The sequence below is a fragment of the Hemitrygon akajei genome, chromosome 1 (genome assembly GCF_048418815.1).
Source record: "Hemitrygon akajei chromosome 1, sHemAka1.3, whole genome shotgun sequence".
Classification (NCBI taxonomy): domain Eukaryota; kingdom Metazoa; phylum Chordata; class Chondrichthyes; order Myliobatiformes; family Dasyatidae; genus Hemitrygon; species Hemitrygon akajei.
Window position 1 is genome coordinate 49,090,266 of NC_133124.1, and position 20,002 is coordinate 49,110,267.

The 20,002-nt window shown below is 40.0% G+C and overlaps 1 long non-coding RNA gene across 1 annotated transcript; it reads left to right on the forward strand.

Moving 5' to 3' along the window:
- Window positions 1-11,182: 11,182 nt before the first annotated feature.
- Window positions 11,183-19,568, forward strand: LOC140730896 (uncharacterized). Its single transcript, XR_012099697.1, has 3 exons — window positions 11,183-11,266; window positions 17,143-17,400; window positions 19,475-19,568. It is a non-coding gene; the product is annotated as an uncharacterized lncRNA (long non-coding RNA).
- The last annotated feature ends 434 nt before the right edge of the window (window positions 19,569-20,002 follow it).

Here is a 20,002-nt window from a genome sequence, read left to right on the forward strand (position 1 = left end):
TCTAAATAGACGTAAGCTTTGGCATCAGGTGAAAATGGTTATTATTTTACCAGATCAATAAATACAATCAATAGCCTTTTGAATTCATTGAAAATTTCCTTTCTCTACATTTGGCATTTCAACTGATACTTTTCCAAACCTAATGTCATGGTTTGATAGTCACACTTAGGACCCGGTGCTCCAACAAATCTTCTGTAAAAGAAATTAAGCTTTTCAGATGAACCAAGAAAAACATGCTTCAAGCTAACATATTTGGCTCTAACCATTTGTGATTCTTCAAATAAAAGTGAGGGATGGCATGATGTTCAGGTATCACACTGTACTAGCCTATATATGTCATTACAATTAGCCTTTGTATAAACTGTAAGAGTTCACTAGTATTGCTAATTTGAATCTGTAGCGGGTTATGACTTGTCAGGCTGCTGATGGCAGAACTGATTGTTCTCTGGTGCCAGAATCCATTACATTGAGTAGGAAACTTTGTGTGAATTCATTACATATTAGCCTAGATTACCCTCGTTTCTATGAACTGAGTGCTACTTGCTTTGAATGACAGCAGCACAGTAGCAGTTGAATTGGTGCTGGAAGCCTCATGTAGGGCAGGGAGTGAGAGATTATAATAAAGGAGTTTTTACAGGATTTTGGCAGTGCAGGAGGCCTCATGATTTAGCAAAGGCAAACAAAAATAAGGCAGGGACCAGTGGAGCAGCCACTGTGTGAGCAGACCAGTGTTAGAGTGGGGAGGCTTTGGCTCATCAGGCTTGGCCAAGGTAAGTATCTGATACATTTCTTCTTCTTCATTCTTCATCTGTTAGGGCAGTGAGAATGTCTCCAGGGGCTGAGTTTAGTTCTGTGTGTGAGATCTGGGAATTCCAGGAGAACTTCAGCTTCCCAAATAGCTGCACCTGCACCAGGTGCTCTGAGCTTCAGCTCGTCAGAAAATGTGTTAAGGAACTGGAGCTGCAGCTTGATGTTCAATTCATACGGGAAACTGAGGGGATGATAGATAGGAGCTACTGGGAGGTAGACACTTCTAAGTTGCAGGAGGCAGGAAAATGGGTGACTGTCAGGAGAGGGAGAGGAAATGGGCAGCCAGTATGGGGGTGGGGGGGGGGGGGAGTAGCCAGAAGTCCTGGCATCAATGACAAAGTTAGAAAAAGGGAGGAAGTCCTGAAGAGAGAATTTAGGGAGCTGGGTAGGAAGCTGAAAAGCAGGACCTCCAAAGTGGCAATCTACCTGTGCCATGTGCCAGTGAGTGAAAGAGTAGGATGAGATGTCTAGCTGAGATTGAGAACTGAATTTAGAACTAACAGTCAACATGATGTGCTTTTACCCTGCTGTCTTGTCCATAGGCTGTGATCAGTAATGGCTGAGCTTGTACAGGTGTGAAGTTGTATTCCTGTGCTGTACATGAGCAACTGGAAAACTCCTCTGATTCTGGCCACTGAGTGGATGTTACATGCAAAGCCAATGAGAGTTGCAGGGGCCACATGTGTGTAATTTCTAAATGCCTGTACTTGGTGGAAGCTAACAACCTCTGCCTTAAATATGGTATACATAAAGACTTGGCCTGCATAGCTGCCTGTAGCAAAGTATTCCTCAAATTCACCACTTTATTCACAGACACCCCTTTATTCTGACACTGTGTCCTCTGGTCGTAGACTCTCCTGCCATTGGAAACATCCTTTCCACATCCACTATCAAGGCCTTTCACCATTCGATAGGTTTCAATGAGGTCACCCCTCATTCTTCTGAAATCTACAGAATACAGGCTCAGATGCATCCAGTACTCTTCATATGGCAAGCCATTGAATCCTGGGATCGCTCTTGTGAACATCCAGGGTTTACCACCAACCCTGCAGACCTGCATGCCAGCAGAAGGAAGGAATGCCTTACACCTCCTTTGGTAGTGACCTCTGACGTCCCTTCTTTACTTTCCTCCATGCAAACATAAAACTTGTAACAGGTTTCCTTTCTTTCTGGAAGCTGTTCCACTGGCACTGAATCCTTCTGCTGAGATTGCACAGATTGCCAGATCCCTAACTGTTGTTAACTTTCCTCAGGGACAATCTGCCAGGAAGATGGTTGTGACTTGAATGCCAACATATGCAAACACCAAAAATACATCAAAATAGTGAAGGTAAAATCTTTTCTCAAGGGATTTATTTAAATATAACTTTTTCATAGTAATTTGTTAGAAGTGGCACTTTCTATTAAAAATACATTCTTACCATTTTTTCTCATTTATTTATTCAGATATTCCCTATTTTCAGAATACAGAGCTGGAAGATACAATTACCTGGTATGTGTACTATGGTACTGTTATATCTAATTAGTAGCGCTGACTTGCTGAAACTAGTGGAAAAATTGAAGCCTCAGAACCCTTGTAAATTACTATGGGATCTCCTAAACAGTAGCTACATTTATTCATTTGATATAGACTTGTGAAAATTCCGATTTTTCCAGGCTCCTATTAGCAGTAATACCCAAATCAGTAAAAAAGCAACAAGATGTTGCTTGCACAAGCTTTCCAGTTATCAGCTGTTCTTAGTAAGTGAGTTAGCCCCACTGAGTCTCCTACAGAAACACTTAAAGCCATACTCTCTAAATCTCATGATAGCTGTGAAGATATCCCTGCTCTTTTTTTATTGCCATGGAGTGAAATTCACAGCATCAAAGACAAATATTTCCTGGCAGTTATTCCTTTGCTCTTTATCAGCCAAATGTCTCGCTTTACATCTAATAGCATCATGAAATCCAAGTGTGTTAACTAGGGTTAAGAATCCAAGCTAACTTCCCAGTACCAGAAGCGATATACCAAGCTTGATCTGTGGGATGCTGGCAGTAAGAAGCATGCAGTAATGTTCCTTTTCTGGAAATAAAAGACCCTCAGTTTGAAACGTTAACTCTCCTTTTCCCTCCAGTAAATCCTGCTTCACGTGCTATTTCCAAATATGCTTTTATTTCAGATTTCCAGTACCTGCTGCTTTTTGATTTGAGTCCCTTTCGGATTGCAGACACAATGTTTATGGTGTTACCTGTGGCCTCTCTGCCTTTAACACTTACTGTGTATTCCAGGTTATAGCATCTCTGCACTTGCTGCCTTTTGTTTTTGTGTGACTGAAACTTGCCCATCAATTTTCTCTTCTGTTTCTCTGGACTGATTGGAGGTTTATGGTGAACTCTCAGGATTCAGACTGCCATTTATCTCAAACAGTAAAACTTCATTTGATGATCATTCTAAACTTCCTGCCTGGAAACTGAATTGCAGAACATTGTTTTCTTCAGCGTAACTTAGAATTTTTTTTTGTTCTGGAGTAATTGCAATAAACATTATTTCTCGGTGAAATTGTGCCAATCACAAAATTGCATCATGCTCTTCAATTTGTGGTCCAATGTCAAACAGGCACCTAATGACATCAACTGTCATTCAATGCATATCTCAGTCTGTGCTGATGTAAATTGGAGGTCAAAGCTCCACAGAGACCGACATAGAATGATTTCAGGAGAACTACACACTTGTTTTTAATCTGGAACATTTTACTGGCATCAGGAAATCTCACCCAGAGATTCAGAACTGCAGCTTGCTCAGACACCTCCCAGATTCCAAAGTAGTCTTAAAACCAGCTGAGAATGTTTGCTGCAGCTTTTAGTATCTGAGCTAATCTTTCACCAACAGCCTCAGTAGTGATGCCACTGACAACACTCACTACTAGATGCATCAAGATAAGCATTGCTACCAGGGACCATGCACATGGGACAGTCATGTCCATCTCCAAAGACTTCAGCAACACCACTTTATACCTGGACCTCTCTGATGAACAATAACTTTTCAAATTTAATTTTCTAAAGTTATAATAATAGAGAAACATGACATTCTGTAAGAATGAGGGGAAACTTCTTCACATGAGGGGAAACGTTTTCACTCAGATCATCGTGAGAGTGTGAAATGAGCTGCCAGTGTAAGTGGTCAATACAAGCTCCATTTCAATGTTTAAGAGAAGTTTGCATAGATACATAAATAGTAGGGATATGGAGGGCTGTGGTCCCAGTGCAGGTCATTGGGAGTAGGCAGTTTAAATGGTTTCGGCATGGACTAGATGGGCAGAAGGGCCTGTTTTTGTGCTGGACTACTGTATGACTTTGGCTGCACTCTCATATCTGGACTGCTTCTTCTCTGGGGATGCATCACAGTGACACTTAACTCTTTGGCCACTGGATCATTCTAGTTTTAGAATCTAAGGCATCACAGGATAAGTAGCAATGCCAGCAGATGCCACATCTTAAGGGAAACACTTCTACTTCCCCTTTTGAAGCTGGACTGTAAAGAGATGTGAAACATCACTTTATCTATTTCTCTTTAGGTTGTTTCCAATTGAGCATTTTTGGCCATTATCTGATGTGTGGTAGACAATGGGTGGCAGAGTAGCTCTTAATTACTCTGAAGTGTATTCTACGGCTGTGAATCCAGAGACTGAGGCTACATCCACACTAGACCAGATAATTTTGAAAATGCCGGTTTCGCGTAAAAACAATAGGCGTCCACACTATGCGTTGTTGAAATTATCTCTATCCACACTGAAATGGAGATTTCAGCGAATCTCCTCCTCCTACGCATATGCAGGACACATCTACCGAAAACAAGCAACATGTTTGGTGTCAAATCTCGCCGTAAAAGTGCGCGTTTGTGTAGTTACAGACTAGAAAAACTTAAAGCGACAGACAGCTGTTGGCTCTCATGCAGGAGAACTTAAAAGTTAAAAAAACAAATACTGGAGCGTACAGCGACAACCGACGGAGTTCACGGACAGATTGACCCGGCTGATGACGAACATTGAAAAACTGACTAACTCTGTTACATTAATAAAGCACCTTGTTAAATGTATAAAACATGTCTGCCTCAATCTTATCTTGTATTTCCATACAATGTTACATTAGGCTGTTACACATCTATTATCAGAGAAGTACTTGCATAAATAGGTAAACCACCTTCATACGAGCAAGGACAGAAAACAGTGCAAAGTGAGTACAGTATACTTATTTATTCAGTAAGTTATGGGTCAAAGTATTTGGTGAGTACATTTTTAACTCTTCTGGCTTCAGTCTCATTGCCGTCTGTTCTGAAATTGTTAGGTTGCGTTCAAAAAAACAATGAAATGGCGCACTGCCATCTGACAGCGTTTTCAGAAGTCTCCGGTTACCCTGTCCACACTGATCTGCCCGAGCAGCGTTTTCAAAAATACCCACCCTGGAAAGCGTTTCTGAAAAGCTCCAGTTTTGGGGGGATGAAAACGCCATTTTAGTGTGGATGGAGGGTAAAAACGAAGAGAAAAAGCTTCGGTTACGGATTTATCCGGCGTAATGTGGACGTAGCCTTACTTTTGACTGAACACTTCCAATGAATACTAGAATGTTATCACACATTTTCACAGCAATACTAATGGACCTGCTAGAATAATTGTGCAGATCTCTGATACCTGCAGTGCTTGTTCAGGAGGCTGTGCTTTGCAATCTGATATGTTGTTTACATACAGTATATATTTAATTTTATTTTATTTAGAGATACAGCACAGTTCCAGCCCAACAAGCCCATGCTGCCCAATTACACCAATGTGACTAATTAACCTACTAACCTCTATCTTTTTGGAACGTAGGAGGAAAATAGAGCATTCGAAGGAAACACACACGGACACAGAGAGTACATACAAACTTTTTACAGACAGTGGCGGGAATATCTCCTGGCTAGGGTTTGCATTTGATGCAAGAGTTTCTGCAGATGCTGGAAATCTTGACCAACCCACACAAAATGCTGGAGAAACTCAGCAAGTCAGGCAGCATCTATGGAGGCAAATGAACAGTGAACATTTTGGGCTGAGACCCTTCATCAGTCCTGATTTCCTTCAATAGATACTGTCTAATCTATTGAATCCTTGCAGCAATTTTTGCGTATTGCTTAAGGTTTTCATACCCATGCCTATGATAAACCAATAGTCAAATGCTTAAGATACCACTTCTACGTTCACAAAACCTACATATTCTGCATGGATTTCTTCTATAACCTACTCTGCAATTCACTCAGCATTGCAATCTTAGCCTCTCATTCTGTACAACCTCAGCTACTAAGCAATTGGACTGTTCAATGGAACACACACAAAAGCTGGAGGAACTCAGCAGGCCAGGCAGTGTCTATGGAAAACAGTAAATAGTCGATGTTTCAACTACTAACTCTCCGTAGATGCTGCCCGGCCTGCTGAGTTCCTCCATTTTGTATGTGTTGCTTTGGATTTCCAGCATCTGCAGATTTTCTTCTGTTTGTGGGACGCTTCAATGGACCTCTCATACCCTGAAAGATGAATTCTGTGATTTCCCAGATCTATTTTGATGTGGTTCTTTATTTATCTACCTAGTCTGCATTTTCTCTGTAATTGTAACATTAATCTCTGCAGTCAGTTTCCCTTTTTACTACCTCATGTATGGAATCATCTGTCTCGATAGAACATGGGCAAAATCTTTTCATTGTATCTCAGTATATGTGACAAAAATAAACCGAGGCACATTCACAATGTCCTCAATGCAATGTCTTTATTAAGACCTGTTTCTAAATCAGTCCACCAATTTACAGTAATGTGTTCATTCTTGCTTTGAGTATGTGTTTTTCACAGTTCCAGCTATTTCCTGTGCTATAAGAGGAAACTCAGCTTCTACTGCCCCAGAGGTGTGAATTTTGCTTTCGACCCTGTAGATTCTTCATAAAGTGATCTCAAAAAAGAGCACCTAAATCAGGGGTTCCCAACCCGAGATCCATAGACCCCCTCAATTAATGGTGAGGCTCCATGGTTGGATGTTTGCCTGGGGTGGAATCTACATACTCAATGTAACATTCAGTTTTAGCACTTCTGCATCCTTTCTGCTGCCAAGTTAAGAATTGTGGCCCTCACTCACAGAATGTCCAGCTAATGCTTGGGGTCAATAACCTTTGAGAATAGTTTTCCTGGAAAGAAGGCTATTCAAACATCATCTACCACATGGACTGGACTGTGGCACCAGGTAAAGACAGAGGCAGCAGTGGTTGCTTCATGAGGAACAGACAAGGCAGTTCTGTCTTAGACTACCCCCCCCCCGACCTGACTGAAGAGCGTCATCCATTCTATCTGCCGGGGGAGTTCTCTGCCATCATCTGGGTAGCGGTGTATATTCCACTCAGGCAAACATCCAGCTAGCCATGGAGGAGCTGAGTGCCATGATCAGCAGTCACGAGGCACTACACCCTGACACCTTCCCAATCACCGTGAGGGACTTCAACCAGGCCAGCTTGGAAAAGTCCTGGTCAAGCTACCACTAACGTGTCACCTGCAGAACCACGGGACCCAGCACAGTCAATCACTGTTATACCACCATCATAAGTGCTTACTGTGCCATACTGCAGCCACACGTCGGCAAGTCCGATCACCTGCCTGTATTTCTGCTCCCAGAGTATAGGTAGATGCTGCAGATTGAGCATCGATAGTGAGGAGCGTGAGGTATGGTCAAGGAAGGTGGAGGAACGTTTACAGGACTGCCTTGAATCTGAGGACTGAATCATATTCAGGGACTCAACTTCAAATCTGAACAAATACACTACGGCCATCAGTGCTTTATTCAAGACCTGCATGAATGACTATGACATAGTCATACATTCTCGGTATTGGGAAATACTGAGCTTTCCCAAATCTGAAGCCTGGCATGAACCAGGAGATCTGCAGTCTGCTGAGGGCTGGACATGTTGAAGACCTGCAAACCCAAACCCTATAGGAAGTCCAGGCACAACCTTCAGAAGTCCATTTGTGAGAGAGAAAGGTAATTCCATGTGAAGCTAGAGACACAGTCAGATAGATACACGATGGTTGTGATAGGTTTGCATACCACTACTTCCAATAAGGCAAAACCTAATGATGTATGTGGCAATGCTTCATTCCCCAATGAGCTCAATGCCTTTTATGCAAGGTTTGAAAGTGAGAATAATGCTACACCTGTGCAAATCCCCACTTCACACTTCATTTCTCCTTTGACCAGAATATGTTCTCAAATTTAATGGAGTTCTTCTTAATAACATCTTTGTAAACCTCGGGCTGTGGAAAGCATTCCACAGGATATGCACTACAGAATTGAATTCTTTGGCTCATCGACCTAAGGTGGCAGGTACGTTCTTACTTGACCTTCCTCCCTTCTTGCATCATCGGGATTATAAAGTTATTGAGTCACCAAGAAATGTAATAGAGAAGTTAGAAGAAACATTTTAACCCAAAGGGTGATGGAAATCTGAAACTCACTGTGACTAGGAGTGGTCGGGGCTAAAGTATTAAGGCATGTTAGAAAAAGGGAAAACATACAAGGAAGAAGAGAATCAGGGTCATACCAAGAAACTGAAGCATAGTTGTGTATCTGATGCACTTTGACTTCGACTCTGAAATTCAAAGGTGAGTTTATTGTCACATGCATGCTGAGCTGCAATAAAAAGCTTACTTACAACAGCATTTCCAGCACATTGCATCAGATACACAACTATGCTTCAGTTTCTTGGTATGACCCTGATTCTCTTCTTCCTTGTATGTTTTCCCTTTTTCTAACATGCCTTAATACTTTAGCCCCGACCACTCCTAGTCACAGTGAGTTTCAGATTTCCATCACCCTTTGGGTTAAAATGTTTCTTCTAACTTCTCTATTACATTTCTTGGTGACTCTCTTAAATTAATGGTATCTAGTTACTCTGTTTCTCAATTAAAGCAAAGATTATATCTGAAAAAAATAATCGAACCACTCCCCTTGTGTTCTCTCTACCAACACCATTCGTTTAAAAAAAACTTATAGTTATGTAGTTACAGAGTCATAGAGCCATACAGCACAGAAACAGGCCCCTCAGCTACCACAACCATTCCATTCTCTTTGCCCATCTGCACTGATCCCTAGTAGCCCACACTATGTTCAAATCCTTCCAGGCCAGTCTAAATATGTCTTAAACATAACGATTGTAGCTGTCTCCGTCACCTCTTCTGGCAGTGAGTTTCAGATATCAACCACTCTCTGTGTAAAAATCTTTTCCCCAGACTGCCTTTAAACCTTCTTCCTCTCACCTTAAACCTGAACCCTTTTGAAGTCGGTACCCCTGTTATGGAAGAAAGGTTCTGTGCCTTGTATAATTTTGTATACCTTTATCAAAATTCAAAGTACATTTATTATAAATTACACGTTGTACAATGTTGAGATCTGTCTCCTTACAGGCAGCCACAAAACAGGAAACCCAAATGAGCCTATTTTTAAAAAAACTCAACAAGCACCCAATGTGCAGAGAAAGAGAGAGAGAGATAAAAACAAATCGTGCAAGCAATAAAAGCAAGCAAGCGAAGAGCATTCAGAATGAAAGTGAGTCCATAGACACGAAGCCTGGAGCAGATGGAGCAGGCCCTTAGCCTCAGTGCAGCAAAGAGCAGAGGAAATGTCACAGAGCAGTGAGCAGACACTTCCCGGCCCTCACCTTTGGTCCCGATACCCTGCCCTTTCAGTCCACCCGGCCTGGTGTTTAAACCATCCAAACATTGGGTCATTCCTCGCTCTAAGGCCTGGGTCTGGTCACATCGATATGTTTTGGGCCTGGACCCCGCCGCCAAGTCTCGGCTCATACCCGACCTCTCCAAATCAGCCTGATGCTTAGATTGATCAAACTTGGCTCTCAGTTCAGGTGGACAGGCTCCACAACTCCTCCACTCTGACTTTTCTCTGCTTCATATGCCCCGACTCCATCTCAAATATGCCACGACCTCACTCTGACCACTTCTCCTCGAAGATGCCTGAACCTCACTCACACCCACATACCTTGACCCTCAAGTCAACCTCATCTTCACTCTCCTCTTCATTGTTTGCAGTGATTGTTTACCATAATTTTGTACAGAAAAAGTATTATTAATAAGCAAGTCACTCCCTCAACTTGCTTTGCTTCAAGGCAAATTAACAGAGATCTTCCAATATTTCCCTATAATTAACGTCCTCCAATCCAGGCAACATCCTGGTGAATCTCCTCCACACTTGCTCAAGCACGATATTATCCTTCCAATAATGTGGTGACCAGAACGGTACACAATACTCTAAATGTGATCTAATTAGTATCTTGTAAAGTGACAGTATAGCATCCCAAATATTATATTCTATGTCCTAACCTGTGATGGTTAGCCTGCCATGTGCCTTCTTCAACTATCCACCTCTGTTGTAACTGTGGATGTACACCTCAGGGTCCCTCCATTCATGAATATACTGTTGCTATTACCTAAATCTTCTTTGCAGCTTCCCCATTACCACCTTTTTTCTATTTGGTTTGATTTATAATATGGCAACAAAACTATCTACAGTATTCCCCTGTGTAGCTTAACCAAGGCTCAATACAGATTTCAATAAACTTCCCATCTTCTCAACTCCACCCTTTCAAAAAATAGTGAAGCCTTTGAATTTGCTAATCTGCGGTGCAAGAGTGGGTATACGAGGGGTGATTGATAAGATCATGTCCTAAGGTAAAAGGAGTTGGGTTATACAGTTCTCATTATATGCATGTGCAGTTCAACTCTTTGAGTGAAAATGCAGAAAATTTGAAGTTAATAGCTCATCTCCTTCTACCTTAGGCCACAAACTAATCAATCACCCCATGCTGTGGACCACTTCTGGATGTCCTAGACGCCGACTTCTACAAAGAAAGGATCTGTATGCTCCACGACCGCTGGACTAAGTGTGTAAATGTAGGAAAAATAAATGTGCTAGGTTTTCTGAAATTGACTCCTTCTAACTTAGGCCACGAATTTATCAATCACCCCTCTTATCTATACTCCGAATTCTCTGTTGTTTCCCTATCCTCACTAAATTGCACTTTCCAAGTAAAAAATTATCTTCAAATTCCTCCTGACAATATGCCCAGCATCTACAAATGACACTATGCCTCCAAGTAACGATCTCTACCAAATATGTTTGTTCTGCAAATAATTTTGCCCTGAATTCTGATATTTAGCCCCAAAAGCACAAGGAAAATCTATTACATTTAAAACATCCCATCTTTTCATATAAATGTATCTGTTCCATTTTTTTCCAAAGTATTTTCCATTTTCCTATTTTATTTCCTATCAATCTAACATTTTCTATCTTTTTTTCAGAGAATCAGGAAATTACTGTACAGGAGGACCAAATTCAATCCATTACTTCAATTCCAGCTGTAAAAGCGACTGAGAAAATGTACCTTACAGTCTTCTAGGTAATGGTATGCTTTAAATGAAATGAGGGTTTCCATCTCAGCTAGGTATTCAGATGGTGAAACCAGATCTAATTTATCATCTCTTAGGCTGAAGGAAATTTCCCTCAGCTCCTTTGGTAATATTATTCTGCAAAGTTTCTTTTTCATTGGATTTGTCTTGCCTTTATAATCCAAGTGAAGCTTCAATTTTTGATACAATCTTTAGAACAAAACACCACATAAATGCTGAAACTACACTGGGGTGAGACATCATAAATTGTTGAAATAAATGTAAATATAATAGAAATAATAATATAAACTAGAGGAAAACAATGAAATTTGCTCTTAGAAAGCAGTTCTAAAACCACCAGAAACTAAGCCAAAGAGCTGGAGGTGGGGACAGAAAGAAAACAAAATTCTAATTGCATATTTATGAGGATAAGTGTACTTTGCACATAAGTTTCTAAAAACAAATAGAAGTTTCAAGTAAAACTGATGCAGCAGTGAGTGTAATATATTAAACCAAGAGAAAAAAATAGATCCTCAGTAACTTCAGAGCATCGTTGGTTGAATCCACCTTAAAATTCATTACTAATAAAATAAAATTTATGAAATAAAATGGAAAATTATTCAAGTGAAGTATGGATTAAAAATAAAATCTTCAAAATCAATCGGAAGTCTTATAACAACAGCTCACTCAAATATCACAAGGTCTCAGCTTCAATAATTTAAGGATGAGCAAAACAGATATGGACTGTAGCATCCGCAGTGAAAGAGAGGTGGTGGAAAGATCAATTCTAAAGGCATGGTGATGTGTGACAGTATGCGAACCAACACTCAAAATGCTCTTATTGAAAACACCATAACCTATTAAAAATTTTCCCCAATTAAAATTAGCAGATGAGTTATAAGTGAATAGTACAAAAGTGAGGAGAAGTCTTCATTGCAATATGAAGGAAAATAAAGCAGCAGGCAAGTTTTAAGATATTGCTTAATGCATGCTGGAGCTGTTCCTCAATGTGATGACTGAGAGGAGATTTGTGTTCTGTGGAATAGAAAGGAACACTCGCATAAATCTGCATCTCAACTTGTCTACAAGGATGTTCAATCAAGTTTAGAATAAAACTGTTACTTTCCCCGTGTGAATTTCATAGGGCAATCTGTAAGCTGGCTACCTTGCAAATGTCTCATTCTAACATTACAAACAAACAGAAGTCAATGGCACTCAAGGGAAAAAACGTACCAATGGTTGGAGCCATGCCTCACCCTAAGTTTGCCCCAGAAGTTCCTCCGCTTCATCAAGGACCTTCCTTCCAATGTGAGGTCAGAAGTAAAAATGTTTGCAACCGACCTGGCAATGTTCAATTACACTTGTAACTTTTCAGCGAATGAAGTAGCCCGAGCTTGTGTGTAGCCGCACCTAGACTGCATTCAGGTACAGGTTGTTCAGTAACTAGTGACAGTCACATGTGAAAAGCATGGGGCAATGACCATATGTAGTAAGAAAATCTAATCATTTAGACTTGATATTCAATGGCATTACAACTGCAAGGAATCCTATAGCAACCATAAGGGGACCACCTATGGCCTCCTCTGAACTGGACTACAAACATCAGTATACTACATGATGGATACAAGAACAAGTCAGAAAAGTAATCCTGTATCAAGTGATCCATCTCCTGGTACAACAAAGTCTCTGCACTATTTTCAAAACCCATTATGAATAAGAAAGAGTACCCTCCACTTGTTTGGCTTTGTGTCTCTGTCACTCTCATCTGCACACTATGTACAAACAAGGGAAAAACTGCAGGTGCTGGAAATCCAAGCAACACACACTAATTTTTTTCACATTGGCCCAAAATTGCCTGGCAGTAACAAGACACCTTTTCTAGTGCTCTCCTCCCTACCTAGTATATGCTAACCCTAAGGGATCCACCACAAAAATGCCCCTGCTAATTCCACCCTAATCCTGCACAATGCAGACATTTCAAACATATGTTCACAAAAGGCAGGAGCTGAATAAAACTTTACCAATGCAAAAGTTGGAAAAAGTGCAGACAGGTAACAATTAGAAATATCATCACTTGCCTCAACCAAATAAAAATTGGCTTTGCCAATGAAGTACAAACAGGATCTTTCCTTTGTGGATTTCATGGTTGAGATCTATGCTGGAGGACAACAAGCAAAATGCTGGAGCAACTCAGCAGGTCAGTAGCATCTGTGGAGCGAAATGGATGGTCAGCATTTCAAGCCAAAACCTTTCTACAGCATCAACCTTTTGTTAGTTGCTCCACATTCCAACATCTGCAGTCACTTGTATCCCTGTGCCTGAGAAGCCCAATTCTCTAAGGCCACTTCTGTATGTCAGTCTGATCTTCTTCAAAACACTCTCTACTGTCATTATTTCCTTATCTGGGACAGATGTCTAAGATATTCTGCGATTCTTATACAGCCACAGATGACAATGCAGGCCTCAAGCAGACTGGATAATTAGTTTAATGGTCACAGACATAGTCTTCAAATAGCTGCAAGATCTAAGAAGAGAAGGTAGGGGTCAAAGATTTCTGTCATATTTGCACATTCACAGGACACAAGGTTTTCTATTCTACACAAATAAAGCTTTGAAGTTGGTGGCACTATAGTAGTCAAGGAACAGGAAAAGCTTCCATTCATTTGTTCTGCAGATCATCTGTGAAGCACATTAATGATCTTTCATGTCATTGCCAGGTATGTAAACTCTACCATACCATACAGTATGTAATCTCTCCACAGGACGGTTAAATGAACAATTAACAGCAGCTGTAAGTATTTTCTGAAGGAAGGAGAAGCATTCTTGAATTCCAACCCCACAGAATCTAGAGCTCTTGGCTATATAGAATCATTGAGTTTTGCAGCTGCCTACAGTGGTCCATTTGAATGGATGTGGCACTTTGCATCCAAATAAACTTTGAACAAAATCCACCCACCATATCTATAAATTATTTCATCCAATGAAAAAGTAAAATTCAATGATTTTTTAAAAAAGGAGTGACTACTTCTGACTGAACAAATTTTGCAATTTAAAAGTAATTCATTATTTTATCGGTTTCAATCATATCAATCACCTCAGTTAACTAACGCTATGGCAATACAGTAATATTTTAATAAAATTCTATTTTCCCATTTCTCCAATTTTTTGTTTAGCTTCACCCAGTCCACGCTTACCCTGAGGGGATTGCCAGCAAATGTGTGTTGGCAGAAGCTGCCCTAGTACTGTCTGTTAGCACATGATAGAGTTTTGATGGCATACTGTATTTCCAACGTGGAACAGAGCCAAATTAAACGTTGCCTGCAAAAATGCTGAGAAGGAAGCGTTGACAGCCAACTATGAAAGAAAATAGCTAAGTTACATAAAAATATCACTTTAAAGCTTTTTTTTAAATTCTACAGTTAAGTTTAACTAGTTTTCTCTGCTGATTTTTCAATTTTTTTGGTTTTAAGGTTTGGTAGAACCAACCAGGGTAGGTTTTACACAGTGAACGGTAGAGCACTGAGGAGTGGGGTAGAACAAAGGGATCTGGGAATATTGTGACATAATTCACTGAATGTAGCATCACAGGTACATGGGGTTGTGGAGAAAGCTTTTGGCACATTGGCTTTCATAAATCAAGGTAATGAGTATAGAAGATGGGATGTTATGTTGAAGTTGTATAAGATGCTGGTGGGGCCTAATTTGGAGTATAGTATGCAGTTTTAGTCACCTACCTACAGGAAAGATGTAACAAGATTCAAAGGGTGCAGAGATGATTTACAAGAATGTTGGCAGGTCTGGAGGACCTGAGTAACAGGGAAAGATTGAATAGATTAGGACTGTATTCTTTAGAATATAGTAGATTAAGGAGAGATTTGTTAGAGGTATACAAAATTATGAGGGGTATAGATAGGGTAAATGCAAGCAGACTTTTCCACTGAGGTTAGGTGGGACTAGAGATCTTGAGTTAAGGGTGAAAGGTGAAAAGTTTAGGGAACATGAGAAGAAACTGCTTCACTCAGAGGGCCGTAAGAGCTACCAGCGCAAGTAGTGCATGTGAGCTCAATTACAACGTTTAAGAGGAATTTGGATGGATACATGGATAGCAGTAGTATGGTCCCAGTACAGGTCAATAGGATTAAGCAGTTTAAATGGTTCAGCATGGACTAGATGGGCTGAAGGGCCTGTTTCTGTACTGTACTTCTCTGTGATTCTTTGACTCAAACTTCCACTTGCTTGATAATGTAACAACTTCTTCAAAACCATGCATTTATTCAAACATTTACACAACATCACAATGGAAGTCGTATGTTGTTGCTTCAGACTTCCTATAGATCTTAATTCCACTTCAGTGAATGAGAACAATGTAGATTTATCATGAGGCTCACACTATGTAATGAATGAGTCAAGTGATGCTGTACTCTGCATTAATGAACCTACTCATGTGTCCCTGCTATGAACACCAGTCAGCAACATTTGCACACCACAAGTCCTGGTACTACAAACCCAGACACTAATGGGGGAAGACAAAAGATTTTACAAGAACAAATTTCTCATCTCCATACCTTTAACTGTGTGGCACCAATTCATGAAGAGTTAGCTCCAAGGAAAGGAGATTGTCTTGAATTTCTTCGCAAAGAAGGGGAGTGGAGGCTTATTCAGAAAGTTTGGAAAGATTCAAAATCCTCCAAGCATAATTGATTCTGTTCTGAGTTTGTTCTTGCCGAGATATTTGCGAAGGTTAAGAGCCTGGAAGGAGAACTGTGAGTATTAACCACATGTGAAATGGTATACAGTTGTTCATCCACAAAGCTGGAGCAATCAACAACGACGTTGCTGAGCACCAAGTGGGACCACGATGTTGGGCAGCATAATCTGGCACCTTTGCTGTTCTAATTGTGTCAGCTGGATGGTATGATAAAACCGGAACCATTGCCAACGTACACTATCTGTGCACAATCCACAACAACACACACAAAACTCTGGAGGAATTGGCCTGAAACACCAATGATTCATTTCCCTCCATAGATGCTGCCTGACCTGATGAGCTCCCCCAGCATTTTGTGTGTGTTGCTCAATATATCTGCAAAATGTCTTGTGTTTCTCAGCACAATCCTCACATGTAACTTTTTTTAAAAAATTTAGGACTGCAGGTGAATATGAAATTGTAAAAATAAAGTCAGCTTTTATGTTAAATTCTGTGTCATTTATTTATTTTTATTCCTATCAGAATCACATTTGTGTTGTGAGGATAGAACTGGAATTGTCAGTCATTTATATTGCTTGGTTACAAAGGTCCTAAATTCCAGAGGAAGAGCACAGCAGAGCCACTACAGTGCTTCACGATGGTCTCATATGACTCTGTAGGACAGAAATGATGATATTTGGAACATTCAAAGACACATGTAGTGGCTGGAGAGAGCAGCACGGTTTTCAGTATTGTACAATAACTTGTAAATGGCTTCCTTAGGGAAGTTAAATGCCTGCCTGGCATTCAGTGAATGCTGTAATACAGCCTCACCATGTTCCTCATATCTATTGATATTCCTGTTTGCAAAAGCAAAGGTAGGGAGCACTTCATGATAGAAAATCCATTATATGATAAATAATTTTATCTGTGATAAATGATGACTGGTTCTTCACTTGTGAAGATCAGGAGGGAAGAAGAGTCCTCTGAAGCACGGCCAATTCTGGAGAGACTCTGGAGAGTTAGGGACACGGGAATAGCTGGGATGGTCATGGTGTGATAAATAGCAAACATATAAAAATGGGTATTAAGCTAAATGACAATAGCAGAACTAAAAGTCAAATATAAATGCAGATATTAGATTTATATTACAACTGATTATGTATTATTCCTATTGCTTTAAAGTTATTTCTGTTTCAGGATTTTATTGACAATTCGTAACATCTGAATTAAACAAATGTGATTGTGAGTTTGAATGAGCACAGAGCAAGAATGGAAAACAGGCATACAGTGTATCATCACAATATTACATGGGGAATCTTTATTACTCTTCGTCACAGAGTAAATTCTGTCTTTCAAAAATAAACTTGCTGAGAAAATAATCTGATTTTTTGGAACATGATGGAAGAAGGCAACTCCATTTGACCAAGAGACAGATGATTGGAAAACTGCTTGAAGGTAAGAAGAATGACGGTTGGGGCTAGGTCCTCAAGGCTGAGATACAGTTGCCAGAGGTCGTACTGAATTTAATTCGTACCTTAATTGGACTCACCCAGTTAAATGGAAGAGCCATAGCAGGAGGGTGTAGAGGGAGGCAAGGTGGGTGATGGTAAGGAAGTGAGGATGGAAAAACAGCAAACAGGGCAGAGGCATGGGTCAAAGTAGATTGGAATTAAGTGGGAAAATTGGATACTGGAAGAAAGATCAACGTTATTCTTACGTGTACCTCATACTTCTTCCTGGCTTCAGTTATATATCCCACAATACTTTTCTCTCTATTCTCTCTGATCATAAAGATCTCCAAGTTACCAAAGTAGTAGAGCCTGCAGGAAGTAAAGATGAAAATTCCTCCTCGTGTGATTTTATTTGTAATCATCTGCCCAGATATTGACTTTTTGCAAAACTGGGAGGATAGCATGAAGACAGATTCCACACCTGATGAATTACAAAGTGCAAATTGGGAGCTCGTTGATGATCCAGCTGTACAGGTTTCACAATGCAGGAACCCTGCATGCTTTGCCAAGAAGCATGAAAGAATCTGGTTTAAAAACTAGCAGAGAGCTGGGCACTAGGTTTGTAGCACAGTTCAGGAATGGATGTGGTGGCCAATAGCACCAAGGAACTTGTGGACTCATCACATTACAGCTTCTGCTGGCTGATGTCTCAAACTTCCTTTGCAACATATACCGAATCCACATCACGCCTGGGTGTAGGTCAGGCTGGTGTCATCATGGCCACACGTGAGAGTCCAAATGCAATTCAAGGGGTGCAGCAGTCCAGCAGTCTTTTGAATTAGAATTGAATTGGTTTTTCATTGTCATGGGTACAATGATCGAGTGAAAAGCTTGTTTTGCATATTGTTCATACAGATAAAATAGTTACACAATGCATTGAGATAAAGCACTAACAGAATGATGAATTAAATGTACGGAGAAAGTGCAGTACAGGGAGAAAGTAAGGTTCAGTGTCAATACACAGTGTAATTATTCAATCTGTATGAACAGTATGCAAGTCAAACTTTTCACTCTATCTTGGTACATGTGACAATAAACCAAGTCCAATTCCAAAGTTTTGGAAGGCAAATAATTAGCAACAAGCATACTACTCTTTATAGACTTCAGCAACTTTAAACAACTCTTAAAATGCACTTGTCACTTTGAGGGTTACTGAAATGCTCTGAAGAAACAGAGCTTCAACTAACCTGCATTTAACAGATGTGGCATTCCCGATGTCTCCTTCATCTTGGACACTATGCTCACCCATGTGGCAAAAGAGAGATGAGTGAAATAATTGATGATTTTATTAAGATCAGAGCAGCTTGTAAACTGATGTCAGAATCTACATACCTAGTAAACTGTATCTACAATGTGCAGGAAGCCAACTTTCCCCTGATAAGGTTTTAAGATTATAAAATGATTATGTTTATCTCATTATGGAAACATCTACAGCAATTACAGGCCCTTTGGCCCACAATGTTGTGCTGACCATGTAACCTATTCTAGAAACTGTCTAGAATTTCCCTAGCACAAAGCCCTCTATTTTTCTAAGCTCCATGTACCTATCTAAGAGTCTCTTAAAAGACCCTATTGTATCCACTTCTACCACCATCGCTGTCCTAATTCTCATTAGGATAATAAATCAGCAGAGTAGAATCTGTGAGTAAATAGTTTGCATTATTAATAAAAAATTATAATAATTAAACCAAATGACCATCTTTTCTATGTTCTGATATCAGCTGAATCATGTTGTATGGCAGGAGTTTCCAACCTGGGGTCCACAGACCCCTAGGTTAATGGTAAGGATCCATGGGATAGAGATGGTTGGGGACCTCTGCTGTATGGATAAACATGAATAAATGTTTGAACTTCATCACTTTGCAAGGTGTTACCTCTGCAAATTTTTAACAATGCACAGAGATCTACAATATGGAAAAGCAACTGATAATCCATTTGTAAGCAGTTTACGTTTACTTTATTATGTAGTGGCTAAAGCATGATTTATTTACCTAATATCATATTCATTTGTATTGCAGTTGGTATTGTGGGAAAGGGACCCAACTAAGATGATCATCTTTCATCCAGTCAGTATGTTGGCTTGGTTCTTATCTACAAAGGTGTATCATGTAGGATTCATATGTACTATCAGGTAAAAATTTAAACTTGATATAAATACTCTGTCAAGGTGTTACCTCTGTACAGTAGTTTAAGTGTACATTTCAACACTTGGTCTCATTAGGCATCTGTTAGGAAATTGAAGGGCCGTATTCCATCTGTGTATTTATATGGCATCATAAGAAGCAAAAGCAAATCCCAGATTGCTTTATCCCAATAGGGATTCCTTTAGCAGACATATTGTTTGTGATATGGTGAGATGATATTGTTTCTCACGTGCACTTGGCAGTTCATGTAGTTTATGTAAATTTATTTTTAATGATCTATATCTGAAGTTTGTATATCCCCAAATCTTCATTACTTGTTTACAAATATACTTCAACAATATTGCAGTCTGAAGCAATTTTGCAAAGAAGTTCTCAGACTGATGTTGGCCATAAATTGTAAAT